Raw genomic sequence first — 17,013 nt, 5'->3', positions numbered from 1 at the left:
GGTAGGTAGGTAGGTAGGTAGATAGATAGATAGATAGATAGATAGATAGATAGATAGATAGATAGATAGATAGATAGATAGATAGATAGATAGATAGATAGATAGATAGATAGATAGATAGATAGATAGATATATCTAGAAGCGTTCGCATTCTATTTCTACATCTAGCTCAGTGTATCTCTATGCTGCTTTTTCTCTTTCTGTGTTACTTCCTATCTCTCTTTCTTTCTGAGTCTTTCTACAATTACCTATCTTTCTGCTTTGCTCTCTCTTTCTACCACGACCTATCATTTTCTTTCTATATTATCTCTATCGTTTTCTGTATAATTTTCTCTTTCTTCATCTATGTGTATCTATCTATTGCTCTTTATATCTTGTTTCTCTCTCTCTCATCATCATCATCATCATCATCATCATCATCATCATGTTCTGTCTAACTGTATATCTATTTGTTGCATTCTCATTCTCTTTCTTGGTATCTAGCACAGTAGATCTCTGTGTAGCCCTTTCTGGCTGTTTCTCTGTATCTCTCACTGTTTATTTGTTAGTTTGTATCTCTTCTCTTTCTTGTTATGTCTTTCTATGACTATCTATCAGAATGTATCGCTATCTATGTATACCTTTCCTTTCGTTTTTCTTTCTATCACTAGCTTTCAGTTTCTCTCTTGATTGTATTGTATTGTACTGATATCTCTATTGTTTTCTATATACCTTTCTCTATCTTCATCTATGTGTATATTTTGCTAATGATTTTGTTTTTCTCTCCTTGTTTCTATCTGTCTACCTAGTTCTGTCTGACTCCATATCTATTTGTAGCATTTGCTTTCTGTTTTTAGGTCTAGCACAGTTTATATCTAAGTAGCCTTTTCTATCTGTTTATCTCTGCCTTTTATTGCCTATTTGTTTCTTTCTATCTCTTTCTGTTTCTATCAACTGTCCTAGAGCTAGAAACAGAATGTGAAGACTTCAAATAGACTCAGACCCAAGAACATAGCTTGAGGATTAAAAGGAGAGACAAACAATATCATTTGCAATAGATAGAGACACATAGATACGTGTAGATGAAGATTGTTATAGAAATCTATTTAAAAACAATAGCGATAGATATAGAAATATAGCTAGAGATAGAAAGGGATAGGAAAGGGCAGAGAAAGAGATAGACTCAGATAGATCGTGGTGGAAAGACATAGAACGATACAGACAGACTGCAAGTAAATACAGTAAGAGATAGAGAGAAATAGAAAGAGAAGACTGTGCTAGACCCTGAAAGAGGATGCAAATGCTTCAAATAGATATAGAGTTGGACAGAACAAGATAGATACGGATAGAAAGGAGAAAAAAACAAGAACATTAGGGAAGACCTTGTACACATACATGCACATAGATGAAAATCGAGAAAGGTAAGTAGAAAATGATAGTTAGAGAGAAAGAGAGAAAATGATAGCTAGAGGTAGAAAGAGAGAGGAAAGGGCAGATATTCATATAAAGAGAGCGATTATATCTACAGACAGAAAGCAACAAAGAGGCAGTAACAGACAGATACAGGGAAACAGATAGAAGAGGCTACATAGAGATCAAGTGTGCTAGAGCTAGAAACAGAACACAAATGCTTCAAATAGAAAAAAACTTGGCCAGAACAAGTATGATAGATAGATAGATAGATAGATAGATAGATAGATAGATAGATAGATAGATAGATAGATAGATAGATAGATAGATAGATAGATAGATAGATAGATAGATAGATAGATAGATAGATAGATAGATAGATAGATATATCTAGAAGCGTTCGCATTCTATTTCTACATCTAGCTCAGTGTATCTCTATGCTGCTTTTTCTCTTTCTGTGTTACTTCCTATCTCTCTTTCTTTCTGAGTCTTTCTACAATTACCTATCTTTCTGCTTTGCTCTCTCTTTCTACCACGACCTATCATTTTCTTTCTATATTATCTCTATCGTTTTCTGTATAATTTTCTCTTTCTTCATCTATGTGTATCTATCTATTGCTCTTTATATCTTGTTTCTCTCTCTCTCATCATCATCATCATCATCATCATCATCATCATCATGTTCTGTCTAACTGTATATCTATTTGTTGCATTCTCATTCTCTTTCTTGGTATCTAGCACAGTAGATCTCTGTGTAGCCCTTTCTGGCTGTTTCTCTGTATCTCTCACTGTTTATTTGTTAGTTTGTATCTCTTCTCTTTCTTGTTATGTCTTTCTATGACTATCTATCAGAATGTATCGCTATCTATGTATACCTTTCCTTTCGTTTTTCTTTCTATCACTAGCTTTCAGTTTCTCTCTTGATTGTATTGTATTGTACTGATATCTCTATTGTTTTCTATATACCTTTCTCTATCTTCATCTATGTGTATATTTTGCTAATGATTTTGTTTTTCTCTCCTTGTTTCTATCTGTCTACCTAGTTCTGTCTGACTCCATATCTATTTGTAGCATTTGCTTTCTGTTTTTAGGTCTAGCACAGTTTATATCTAAGTAGCCTTTTCTATCTGTTTATCTCTGCCTTTTATTGCCTATTTGTTTCTTTCTATCTCTTTCTGTTTCTATCAACTGTCCTAGAGCTAGAAACAGAATGTGAAGACTTCAAATAGACTCAGACCCAAGAACATAGCTTGAGGATTAAAAGGAGAGACAAACAATATCATTTGCAATAGATAGAGACACATAGATACGTGTAGATGAAGATTGTTATAGAAATCTATTTAAAAACAATAGCGATAGATATAGAAATATAGCTAGAGATAGAAAGGGATAGGAAAGGGCAGAGAAAGAGATAGACTCAGATAGATCGTGGTGGAAAGACATAGAACGATACAGACAGACTGCAAGTAAATACAGTAAGAGATAGAGAGAAATAGAAAGAGAAGACTGTGCTAGACCCTGAAAGAGGATGCAAATGCTTCAAATAGATATAGAGTTGGACAGAACAAGATAGATACGGATAGAAAGGAGAAAAAAACAAGAACATTAGGGAAGACCTTGTACACATACATGCACATAGATGAAAATCGAGAAAGGTAAGTAGAAAATGATAGTTAGAGAGAAAGAGAGAAAATGATAGCTAGAGGTAGAAAGAGAGAGGAAAGGGCAGATATTCATATAAAGAGAGCGATTCAGATTAATAGTTGTGGAAAGACAAAACAATACAGACAGACAGAAAGTAACAAAGAGGCAGTAACAGACAGATACAGGGAAACAGATAGAAGAGGCTACATAGAGATCAAGTGTGCTAGAGCTAGAAACAGAACACAAATGCTTCAAATAGAAAAAAACTTGGCCAGAACAAGTATGATAGATAGATAGATAGATAGATAGATAGATAGATAGATAGATAGATAGATAGATAGATAGATAGATAGATAGATAGATAGATAGATAGATAGATAGATAGATAGATAGATAGATAGATAGATAGATAGGTAGGTAGGTAGTTAGGTAGGTAGGTAGGTAGGTAGATAGATAGATAGATAGATAGATAGATAGATAGATAGATAGATAGATAGATAGATAGATAGATAGATAGATAGATAGATAGATAGATAGATAGATAGATAGATAGATAGATAGATAGATAGATAGATAGATAGATAGATAGATAGATAGATAGATAGATAGATAGATAGATGAAAGTAAGAAAACGAAAAAGAAATGAAAGAAGGAACATTTGAAAATGATAGATACATATACATACACATTGGTGAAACAATAGAGATAGATAAAGAAAAAGAGAAAATGAAAGCTAGTGATAGAATGGCAGATATACATATAAAGAGATATACAGAAAGATATTGGTAGGAAGACAGAAAGAAACAGAGAGAGATCGGAAGTAACAAATAGTAAGAGATGGATACAGAGAAACAGAGAAAAGGCTACATAGAGATCCACTGAACTAGAGCTAGAAATGCCAACGCTACAAAAGTAGTGTCGGACAGAACAAGATAGACTGATAGAAAGGTGAGGAGAAAAACATTAGATGAAAGATAAAGGTATGTAGAAAACGATATAGATATAGAAGGAGAGAAAATGAAAGCTAGAGATAGGGAGAAGGGCAGATACATGGAAAACGACAGATTAAGATAGACATATACTGTGCTAGACATGGACATAGAATGCGAATAATTCAAATAGACAGAGTCGGACAGAACAGGATTGATAGAAAGGAGCGAAAATAACAAGAACATTAGGAAAAGATTTGCGCTAGAGCAGAAAACAGAACGGAAAGTTCAAAGAAAAGAGAGAGAGAGAGAGAGAGAGAGATGAAAGTAAGAAAAAGAAAAAGGCTCTTTGACTGTGTGCAGTGATCGCGTTCTCTTTTCTACCTCTAGCTCAGTTTATGTAGCATTTTCTGTTTCTCTCTCTGTGTCTCTTGCTGTCTATTTTTTGCATTCTATACGTACACTTTCCTATCTCTTTCAATCACTAGCTTTCATTTTCTCTTTCTGTATCTAGCTTTCTCTATCTTCATCTATGAGTATCTTTTTCTATTTGATTTGGTTTTTCTCAGTTTCTTTCTATCATTAATGTGTTATTTGTATCTTGTTCTGTCTGAACCTATATCTAGTAGCGTTCGCATTCTATTTCTACATCTAGCTCAGTGTATCTCTATGCTGCTTTTTCTCTTTCTGTGTCACAGTATATTTGTTACTTCCTATTTTTGTTTCTTTCTGAGTCTTTCTACAATTACCTATCTGAATCTCTCTCTTTCTGCTTTGCTCTCTCTTTCTACCACGACCTATCATTTTCTTTCTATATTATCTCTATCGTTTTCTGTATAATTTTCTCTTTCTTCATCTATGTGTATCTATCTATTGCTCTTTATATCTTGTTTCTCTCTCTCTCATCATCATCATCATCATCATCATCATGTTCTGTCTAACTGTATATCTATTTGTTGCATTCTCATTCTCTTTCTTGGTATCTAGCACAGTAGATCTCTGTGTATCCCCTTCTAGCTGTTTCTCTGTATCTCTCACTGTTTATTTGTTAGTTTGTATCTCTTCTCTTTCTTCTTATTTCTTTCTATGACTATCTATCAGAATGTATCTCTATCTATGTATACCTTTCTTTTCTCTTTCTATCACTAGCTTTCAGTTTCTCTCTTGATTGTATTGTATTGTACTGATATCTCTATTGTTTTCTATATACCTTTCTCTATCTTCATCTATGTGTATATTTTGCTAATGATTTTGTTTTTCTCTCCTTGTTTCTGTCTACCTAGTTCTGTCTGACTCCATATCTATTTGTAGCATTTGCTTTCTGTTTTTAGGTCTAGCACAGTTTATATCTAAGTAGCCTTTTCTATCTGTTTATCTCTGCCTTTTATTGCCTATTTGTTTCTTTCTATCTCTATCTGTTTCTATCAACTGTCCTAGAGCTAGAAACAGAATGTGAAGACTTCAAATAGACTCAGACCCAAGAACATAGCTTGAGGATTAAAAGGAGAGACAAACAATATCATTTGCAATAGATAGAGACACATAGATACGTGTAGATGAAGATTGTTATAGAAATCTATTTAAAAACAATAGAGATAGATATAGAAAGATAGCTAGAGATAGAAAGGGATAGGAAAGGGCAGAGAAAGAGATAGACTCAGATAGATCGTGGTGGAAAGACATAGAACGATACAGACAGACTGCAAGTAAATACAGTAAGAGATAGAGAGAGAAAGAGAAGACTGTGCTTGACCCTGAAAGAGGATGCAAATGCTTCAAATAGATATAGAGTTGGACAGAACAAGATAGATACGGATAGAAAGGAGAAAAAAACAAGAACATTAGGGAAGACCTTGTACACATACATGCACATAGATGAAAATCGAGAAAGGTAAGTAGAAAATGATAGTTAGAGAGAAAGAGAGAAAATGATAGCTAGAGGTAGAAAGAGAGAGGAAAGGGCAGATATTCATATAAAGAGAGCGATTATATCTACAGACAGAAAGCAACAAAGAGGCAGTAACAGACAGATACAGGGAAACAGATAGAAGAGGCTACATAGAGATCAAGTGTGCTAGAGCTAGAAACAGAACACAAATGCTTCAAATAGAAAAAAACTTGGCCAGAACAAGTATGATAGATGATAGATAGATAGATAGATAGATAGATAGATAGATAGATAGATAGATAGATAGATAGATAGATAGATAGATAGATAGATAGATAGATAGATAGATAGATAGATAGATAGATAGATAGATAGATCTAGAAGCGTTCGCATTCTATTTCTACATCTAGCTCAGTGTATCTCTATGCTGCTTTTTCTCTTTCTGTGTTACTTCCTATCTCTCTTTCTTTCTGAGTCTTTCTACAATTACCTATCTTTCTGCTTTGCTCTCTCTTTCTACCACGACCTATCATTTTCTTTCTATATTATCTCTATCGTTTTCTGTATAATTTTCTCTTTCTTCATCTATGTGTATCTATCTATTGCTCTTTATATCTTGTTTCTCTCTCTCTCATCATCATCATCATCATCATCATCATGTTCTGTCTAACTGTATATCTATTTGTTGCATTCTCATTCTCTTTCTTGGTATCTAGCACAGTAGATCTCTGTGTAGCCCTTTCTGGCTGTTTCTCTGTATCTCTCACTGTTTATTTGTTAGTTTGTATCTCTTCTCTTTCTTGTTATGTCTTTCTATGACTATCTATCAGAATGTATCGCTATCTATGTATACCTTTCCTTTCGTTTTTCTTTCTATCACTAGCTTTCAGTTTCTCTCTTGATTGTATTGTATTGTACTGATATCTCTATTGTTTTCTATATACCTTTCTCTATCTTCATCTATGTGTATATTTTGCTAATGATTTTGTTTTTCTCTCCTTGTTTCTATCTGTCTACCTAGTTCTGTCTGACTCCATATCTATTTGTAGCATTTGCTTTCTGTTTTTAGGTCTAGCACAGTTTATATCTAAGTAGCCTTTTCTATCTGTTTATCTCTGCCTTTTATTGCCTATTTGTTTCTTTCTATCTCTTTCTGTTTCTATCAACTGTCCTAGAGCTAGAAACAGAATGTGAAGACTCAGACCCAAGAACATAGCTTGAGGATTAAAAGGAGAGACAAACAATATCATTTGCAATAGATAGAGACACATAGATACGTGTAGATGAAGATTGTTATAGAAATCTATTTAAAAACAATAGCGATAGATATAGAAATATAGCTAGAGATAGAAAGGGATAGGAAAGGGCAGAGAAAGAGATAGACTCAGATAGATCGTGGTGGAAAGACATAGAACGATACAGACAGACTGCAAGTAAATACAGTAAGAGATAGAGAGAAATAGAAAGAGAAGACTGTGCTAGACCCTGAAAGAGGATGCAAATGCTTCAAATAGATATAGAGTTGGACAGAACAAGATAGATACGGATAGAAAGGAGAAAAAAACAAGAACATTAGGGAAGACCTTGTACACATACATGCACATAGATGAAAATCGAGAAAGGTAAGTAGAAAATGATAGTTAGAGAGAAAGAGAGAAAATGATAGCTAGAGGTAGAAAGAGAGAGGAAAGGGCAGATATTCATATAAAGAGAGCGATTCAGATTAATAGTTGTGGAAAGACAAAACAATACAGACAGACAGAAAGTAACAAAGAGGCAGTAACAGACAGATACAGGGAAACAGATAGAAGAGGCTACATAGAGATCAAGTGTGCTAGAGCTAGAAACAGAACACAAATGCTTCAAATAGAAAAAAACTTGGCCAGAACAAGTATGATAGATAGATAGATAGATAGATAGATAGATAGATAGATAGATAGATAGATAGATAGATAGGTAGGTAGGTAGGTAGGTAGGTAGGTAGGTAGGTAGGTAGGTAGGTAGGTAGGTAGGTAGGTAGGTAGGTAGGTAGGTAGATAGATAGATAGATAGATAGATAGATAGATAGATAGATAGATAGATAGATAGATAGATAGATAGATAGATAGATAGATAGATAGATAGATAGATAGATAGATAGATAGATGAAAGTAAGAAAACGAAAAAGAAATGAAAGAAGGAACATTTGAAAATGATAGATACATATACATACACATTGGTGAAACAATAGAGATAGATAAAGAAAAAGAGAAAATGAAAGCTAGTGATAGAATGGCAGATATACATATAAAGAGATATACAGAAAGATATTGGTAGGAAGACAGAAAGAAACAGAGAGAGATCGGAAGTAACAAATAGTAAGAGATGGATACAGAGAAACAGAGAAAAGGCTACATAGAGATCCACTGAACTAGAGCTAGAAATGCCAACGCTACAAAAGTAGTGTCGGAGAGAACAAGATAGACTGATAGAAAGGTGAGGAGAAAAACATTAGATGAAAGATAAAGGTATGTAGAAAACGATATAGATATAGAAGGAGAGAAAATGAAAGCTAGAGATAGGGAGAAGGGCAGATACATGGAAAACGACAGATTAAGATAGACATATACTGTGCTAGACATGGACATAGAATGCGAATGATTCAAATAGACAGAGTCGGACAGAACAGGATTGATAGAAAGGAGCGAAAATAACAAGAACATTAGGAAAAGATTTGCGCTAGAGCAGAAAACAGAACGGAAAGTTCAAAGAAAAGAGAGAGAGAGAGAGAGATGAAAGTAAGAAAAAGAAAAAGGCTCTTTGACTGTGTGCAGTGATCGCGTTCTCTTTTCTACCTCTAGCTCAGTTTATGTAGCATTTTCTGTTTCTCTCTCTGTGTCTCTTGCTGTCTATTTTTTGCATTCTATACGTACACTTTCCTATCTCTTTCAATCACTAGCTTTCATTTTCTCTTTCTGTATCTAGCTTTCTCTATCTTCATCTATGAGTATCTTTTTCTATTTGATTTGGTTTTTCTCAGTTTCTTTCTATCATTAATGTGTTATTTGTATCTTGTTCTGTCTGAACCTATATCTAGTAGCGTTCGCATTCTATTTCTACATCTAGCTCAGTGTATCTCTATGCTGCTTTTTCTCTTTCTGTGTCACAGTATATTTGTTACTTCCTATTTTTGTTTCTTTCTGAGTCTTTCTACAATTACCTATCTGAATCTCTCTCTTTCTGCTTTGCTCTCTCTTTCTACCACGACCTATCATTTTCTTTCTATATTATCTCTATCGTTTTCTGTATAATTTTCTCTTTCTTCATCTATGTGTATCTATCTATTGCTCTTTATATCTTGTTTCTCTCTCTCTCATCATCATCATCATCATCATCATCATGTTCTGTCTAACTGTATATCTATTTGTTGCATTCTCATTCTCTTTCTTGGTATCTAGCACAGTAGATCTCTGTGTATCCCCTTCTAGCTGTTTCTCTGTATCTCTCACTGTTTATTTGTTAGTTTGTATCTCTTCTCTTTCTTCTTATTTCTTTCTATGACTATCTATCAGAATGTATCTCTATCTATGTATACCTTTCTTTTCTCTTTCTATCACTAGCTTTCAGTTTCTCTCTTGATTGTATTGTATTGTACTGATATCTCTATTGTTTTCTATATACCTTTCTCTATCTTCATCTATGTGTATATTTTGCTAATGATTTTGTTTTTCTCTCCTTGTTTCTGTCTACCTAGTTCTGTCTGACTCCATATCTATTTGTAGCATTTGCTTTCTGTTTTTAGGTCTAGCACAGTTTATATCTAAGTAGCCTTTTCTATCTGTTTATCTCTGCCTTTTATTGCCTATTTGTTTCTTTCTATCTCTATCTGTTTCTATCAACTGTCCTAGAGCTAGAAACAGAATGTGAAGACTTCAAATAGACTCAGACCCAAGAACATAGCTTGAGGATTAAAAGGAGAGACAAACAATATCATTTGCAATAGATAGAGACACATAGATACGTGTAGATGAAGATTGTTATAGAAATCTATTTAAAAACAATAGAGATAGATATAGAAAGATAGCTAGAGATAGAAAGGGATAGGAAAGGGCAGAGAAAGAGATAGACTCAGATAGATCGTGGTGGAAAGACATAGAACGATACAGACAGACTGCAAGTAAATACAGTAAGAGATAGAGAGAGAAAGAGAAGACTGTGCTTGACCCTGAAAGAGGATGCAAATGCTTCAAATAGATATAGAGTTGGACAGAACAAGATAGATACGGATAGAAAGGAGAAAAAAACAAGAACATTAGGGAAGACCTTGTACACATACATGCACATAGATGAAAATCGAGAAAGGTAAGTAGAAAATGATAGTTAGAGAGAAAGAGAGAAAATGATAGCTAGAGGTAGAAAGAGAGAGGAAAGGGCAGATATTCATATAAAGAGAGCGATTATATCTACAGACAGAAAGCAACAAAGAGGCAGTAACAGACAGATACAGGGAAACAGATAGAAGAGGCTACATAGAGATCAAGTGTGCTAGAGCTAGAAACAGAACACAAATGCTTCAAATAGAAAAAAACTTGGCCAGAACAAGTATGATAGATGATAGATAGATAGATAGATAGATAGATAGATAGATAGATAGATAGATAGATAGATAGATAGATAGATAGATAGATAGATAGATAGATAGATAGATAGATAGATAGATAGATAGATAGATAGATAGATAGATAGATAGATAGATAGATAGATAGATAGATAGATCTAGAAGCGTTCGCATTCTATTTCTACATCTAGCTCAGTGTATCTCTATGCTGCTTTTTCTCTTTCTGTGTTACTTCCTATCTCTCTTTCTTTCTGAGTCTTTCTACAATTACCTATCTTTCTGCTTTGCTCTCTCTTTCTACCACGACCTATCATTTTCTTTCTATATTATCTCTATCGTTTTCTGTATAATTTTCTCTTTCTTCATCTATGTGTATCTATCTATTGCTCTTTATATCTTGTTTCTCTCTCTCTCATCATCATCATCATCATCATCATCATCATGTTCTGTCTAACTGTATATCTATTTGTTGCATTCTCATTCTCTTTCTTGGTATCTAGCACAGTAGATCTCTGTGTAGCCCTTTCTGGCTGTTTCTCTGTATCTCTCACTGTTTATTTGTTAGTTTGTATCTCTTCTCTTTCTTGTTATGTCTTTCTATGACTATCTATCAGAATGTATCGCTATCTATGTATACCTTTCCTTTCGTTTTTCTTTCTATCACTAGCTTTCAGTTTCTCTCTTGATTGTATTGTATTGTACTGATATCTCTATTGTTTTCTATATACCTTTCTCTATCTTCATCTATGTGTATATTTTGCTAATGATTTTGTTTTTCTCTCCTTGTTTCTATCTGTCTACCTAGTTCTGTCTGACTCCATATCTATTTGTAGCATTTGCTTTCTGTTTTTAGGTCTAGCACAGTTTATATCTAAGTAGCCTTTTCTATCTGTTTATCTCTGCCTTTTATTGCCTATTTGTTTCTTTCTATCTCTTTCTGTTTCTATCAACTGTCCTAGAGCTAGAAACAGAATGTGAAGACTTCAAATAGACTCAGACCCAAGAACATAGCTTGAGGATTAAAAGGAGAGACAAACAATATCATTTGCAATAGATAGAGACACATAGATACGTGTAGATGAAGATTGTTATAGAAATCTATTTAAAAACAATAGCGATAGATATAGAAATATAGCTAGAGATAGAAAGGGATAGGAAAGGGCAGAGAAAGAGATAGACTCAGATAGATTGTGGTGGAAAGACATAGAACGATACAGACAGACTGCAAGTAAATACAGTAAGAGATAGAGAGAAATAGAAAGAGAAGACTGTGCTAGACCCTGAAAGAGGATGCAAATGCTTCAAATAGATATAGAGTTGGACAGAACAAGATAGATACGGATAGAAAGGAGAAAAAAACAAGAACATTAGGGAAGACCTTGTACACATACATGCACATAGATGAAAATCGAGAAAGGTAAGTAGAAAATGATAGTTAGAGAGAAAGAGAGAAAATGATAGCTAGAGGTAGAAAGAGAGAGGAAAGGGCAGATATTCATATAAAGAGAGCGATTCAGATTAATAGTTGTGGAAAGACAAAACAATACAGACAGACAGAAAGTAACAAAGAGGCAGTAACAGACAGATACAGGGAAACAGATAGAAGAGGCTACATAGAGATCAAGTGTGCTAGAGCTAGAAACAGAACACAAATGCTTCAAATAGAAAAAAACTTGGCCAGAACAAGTATGATAGATAGATAGATAGATAGATAGATAGATAGATAGATAGATAGATAGATAGATAGATAGATAGATAGATAGATAGATAGATAGATAGATAGATAGATAGATAGGTAGGTAGGTAGGTAGGTAGGTAGGTAGGTAGGTAGGTAGGTAGGTAGGTAGGTAGGTAGGTAGATAGATAGATAGATAGATAGATAGATAGATAGATAGATAGATAGATAGATAGATAGATAGATAGATAGATAGATAGATAGATAGATAGATAGATAGATAGATAGATAGATGAAAGTAAGAAAACGAAAAAGAAATGAAAGAAGGAACATTTGAAAATGATAGATACATATACATACACATTGGTGAAACAATAGAGATAGATAAAGAAAAAGAGAAAATGAAAGCTAGTGATAGAATGGCAGATATACATATAAAGAGATATACAGAAAGATATTGGTAGGAAGACAGAAAGAAACAGAGAGAGATCGGAAGTAACAAATAGTAAGAGATGGATACAGAGAAACAGAGAAAAGGCTACATAGAGATCCACTGAACTAGAGCTAGAAATGCCAACGCTACAAAAGTAGTGTCGGAGAGAACAAGATAGACTGATAGAAAGGTGAGGAGAAAAACATTAGATGAAAGATAAAGGTATGTAGAAAACGATATAGATATAGAAGGAGAGAAAATGAAAGCTAGAGATAGGGAGAAGGGCAGATACATGGAAAACGACAGATTAAGATAGACATATACTGTGCTAGACATGGACATAGAATGCGAATGATTCAAATAGACAGAGTCGGACAGAACAGGATTGATAGAAAGGAGCGAAAATAACAAGAACATTAGGAAAAGATTTGCGCTAGAGCAGAAAACAGAACGGAAAGTTCAAAGAAAAGAGAGAGAGAGAGAGAGATGAAAGTAAGAAAAAGAAAAAGGCTCTTTGACTGTGTGCAGTGATCGCGTTCTCTTTTCTACCTCTAGCTCAGTTTATGTAGCATTTTCTGTTTCTCTCTCTGTGTCTCTTGCTGTCTATTTTTTGCATTCTATACGTACACTTTCCTATCTCTTTCAATCACTAGCTTTCATTTTCTCTTTCTGTATCTAGCTTTCTCTATCTTCATCTATGAGTATCTTTTTCTATTTGATTTGGTTTTTCTCAGTTTCTTTCTATCATTAATGTGTTATTTGTATCTTGTTCTGTCTGAACCTATATCTAGTAGCGTTCGCATTCTATTTCTACATCTAGCTCAGTGTATCTCTATGCTGCTTTTTCTCTTTCTGTGTCACAGTATATTTGTTACTTCCTATTTTTGTTTCTTTCTGAGTCTTTCTACAATTACCTATCTGAATCTCTCTCTTTCTGCTTTGCTCTCTCTTTCTACCACGACCTATCATTTTCTTTCTATATTATCTCTATCGTTTTCTGTATAATTTTCTCTTTCTTCATCTATGTGTATATATCTATTGCTCTTTTTATCTTGTTTCTCTCTCTCTCTCATCATCATCATCATCATCATCATCATCATCATCATCATCATCATCATCATCATGTTCTGTCTAACTGTATATCTATTTGTTGCATTCTCATTCTCTTTCTTGGTATCTAGCACAGTAGATCTCTGTGTATCCCCTTCTAGCTGTTTCTCTGTATCTCTCACTGTTTATTTGTTAGTTTGTATCTCTTCTCTTTCTTCTTATTTCTTTCTATGACTATCTATCAGAATGTATCTCTATCTATGTATACCTTTCTTTTCTCTTTCTATCACTAGCTTTCAGTTTCTCTCTTGATTGTATTGTATTGTACTGATATCTCTATTGTTTTCTATATACCTTTCTCTATCTTCATCTATGTGTATATTTTGCTAATGATTTTGTTTTTCTCTCCTTGTTTCTGTCTACCTAGTTCTGTCTGAGTCCATATCTATTTGTAGCCTTTGCTTTCTGTTTTTAGGTCTAGCACAGTTTATATCTAAGTAGCCTTTTCTATCTGTTTATCTCTGCCTTTTATTGCCTATTTGTTTCTTTCTATCTCTATCTGTTTCTATCAACTGTCCTAGAGCTAGAAACAGAATGTGAAGACTTCAAATAGACTCAGACCCAAGAACATAGCTTGAGGATTAAAAGGAGAGACAAACAATATCATTTGCAATAGATAGAGACACATAGATACGTGTAGATGAAGATTGTTATAGAAATCTATTTAAAAACAATAGAGATAGATATAGAAAGATAGCTAGAGATAGAAAGGGATAGGAAAGGGCAGAGAAAGAGATAGACTCAGATAGATCGTGGTGGAAAGACATAGAACGATACAGACAGACTGCAAGTAAATACAGTAAGAGATAGAGAGAGAAAGAGAAGACTGTGCTAGACCCTGAAAGAGGATGCAAATGCTTCAAATAGATATAGAGTTGGACAGAACAAGATAGATACGGATAGAAAGGAGAAAAAAACAAGAACATTAGGGAAGACCTTGTACACATACATGCACATAGATGAAAATCGAGAAAGGTAAGTAGAAAATGATAGTTAGAGAGAAAGAGAGAAAATGATAGCTAGAGGTAGAAAGAGAGAGGAAAGGGCAGATATTCATATAAAGAGAGCGATTATATCTACAGACAGAAAGCAACAAAGAGGCAGTAACAGACAGATACAGGGAAACAGATAGAAGAGGCTACATAGAGATCAAGTGTGCTAGAGCTAGAAACAGAACACAAATGCTTCAAATAGAAAAAAACTTGGCCAGAACAAGTATGATAGATAGATAGATAGATAGATAGATAGATAGATAGATAGATAGATAGATAGATAGATAGATAGATAGATAGATAGATAGATAGATAGATAGATAGATAGATAGATAGATAGATAGATAGATAGATAGATAGATAGATAGATAGATAGATAGATAGATAGATGAAAGTAAGAAAACGAAAAAGAAATGAAAGAAGGAACATTTGAAAATGATAGATACATATACATACACATTGGTGAAACAATAGAGATAGATAAAGAAAGAGAGAAAATGAAAGCTAGTGATAGAATGGCAGATATACAAAGGGCAGATATACAAAGGGCAGAGAAGGGCAGATACATGGAAAACGACAGATTAAGATAAACATATACTGTGCTAGACATTGACATAGAATGCGAATGATTCAAATAAACATAGAGTCGGACAGAACAGGATTGATAGAAAGGAGCGAAAATAACAAGAACATTAGGAAAAGATTTGCGCTAGAGCAGAAAACAGAACGGAAAGTTCAAAGAAAAGAGAGAGAGAGAGAGAGAGATGAAAGTAAGAAAAAGAAAAAGGCTCTTTGACTGTGTGCAGTGATCGCGTTCTCTGTTTCTACCTCTAGCTCAGTTTATGTAGCATTTTCTGTTTCTCTCTCTGTGTCTCTTGCTGTCTATTTTTTGCATTCTATACTTTCCTATCTCTTTCAATCACTAGCTTTCATTTTCTCTTTCTGTATCTAGCTTTCTCTATCTTCATCTATGAGTATCTTTTTCTATTTGATTTGGTTTTTCTCAGTTTCTTTTTATCATTAATGTGTTATTTGTATCTTGTTCTGTCTGAACCTATATCTAGTAGCGTTCGCATTCTATTTCTACATCTAGCTCAGTGTATCTCTATGCTGCTTTTTCTCTTTCTGTGTCACAGTATATTTGTTACTTCCTATTTTTGTTTCTTTCTGAGTCTTTCTACAATTACCTATCTGAATCTCTCTCTTTCTGCTTTGCTCTCTCTTTCTACCACGACCTATCATTTTCTTTCTATATTATCTCTATCGTTTTCTGTATAATTTTCTCTTTCTTCATCTATGTGTATATATCTATTGCTCTTTTTATCTTGTTTCTCTCTCTCTCTCATCATCATCATCATCATCATCATCATCATCATCATCATCATCATCATCATCATCATCATCATGTTCTGTCTAACTGTATATCTATTTGTTGCATTCTCATTCTCTTTCTTGGTATCTAGCACAGTAGATCTCTGTGTATCCCCTTCTAGCTGTTTCTCTGTATCTCTCACTGTTTATTTGTTAGTTTGTATCTCTTCTCTTTCTTCTTATTTCTTTCTATGACTATCTATCAGAATGTATCTCTATCTATGTATACCTTTCTTTTCTCTTTCTATCACTAGCTTTCAGTTTCTCTCTTGATTGTATTGTATTGTACTGATATCTCTATTGTTTTCTATATACCTTTCTCTATCTTCATCTATGTGTATATTTTGCTAATGATTTTGTTTTTCTCTCCTTGTTTCTGTCTACCTAGTTCTGTCTGACTCCATATCTATTTGAAATGAAAGAACATTTGAAAATGATAGATTGGTGAAACAATAGAGATAGATAAAGAAAGAGAGAAAATGAAAGCTAGTGATAGAATGGCAGATATACATATAAAGAGATATACAGAAAGATATTGGTAGGAAGACAGAAAGAAACAGAGAGAGATCGGAAGTGACAAATAGTAAGAGATAGATACAGAGAAACAGATAGAAAAGGCTACATAGAGATCCACTGAACTAGAGCTAGAAATGCCAACGCTACAAAAATAGAGTCGGACAGAACAAGATAGACTGATAGAAAGGTGAGGAGAAAAACATTAGATGAAAGATAAAGGTATGTAGAAAACGATACAGATATAGAAGGAGAAAAAATGAAAGCTAGAGATAGAGAGAAGGGCAGATACATGGAAAACGACAGATTAAGATAAACATATACTGTGCTAGACATTGACATAGAATGCGAATGATTCAAATAGACATAGAGTCGGACAGAACAGGATTGATAGAAAGGAGCGAAAATAACAAGAACATTAGGAAAAGGTTTGCGCTAGAGCAGAAAACAGAACGGAAAGTTCAAAGAAAAG

The sequence above is a fragment of the Eublepharis macularius genome, chromosome 2, assembly GCF_028583425.1.
Source record: "Eublepharis macularius isolate TG4126 chromosome 2, MPM_Emac_v1.0, whole genome shotgun sequence".
NCBI lineage: Eukaryota > Metazoa > Chordata > Lepidosauria > Squamata > Eublepharidae > Eublepharis > Eublepharis macularius.
Note: the sequence above shows the minus strand (reverse complement) of the source record.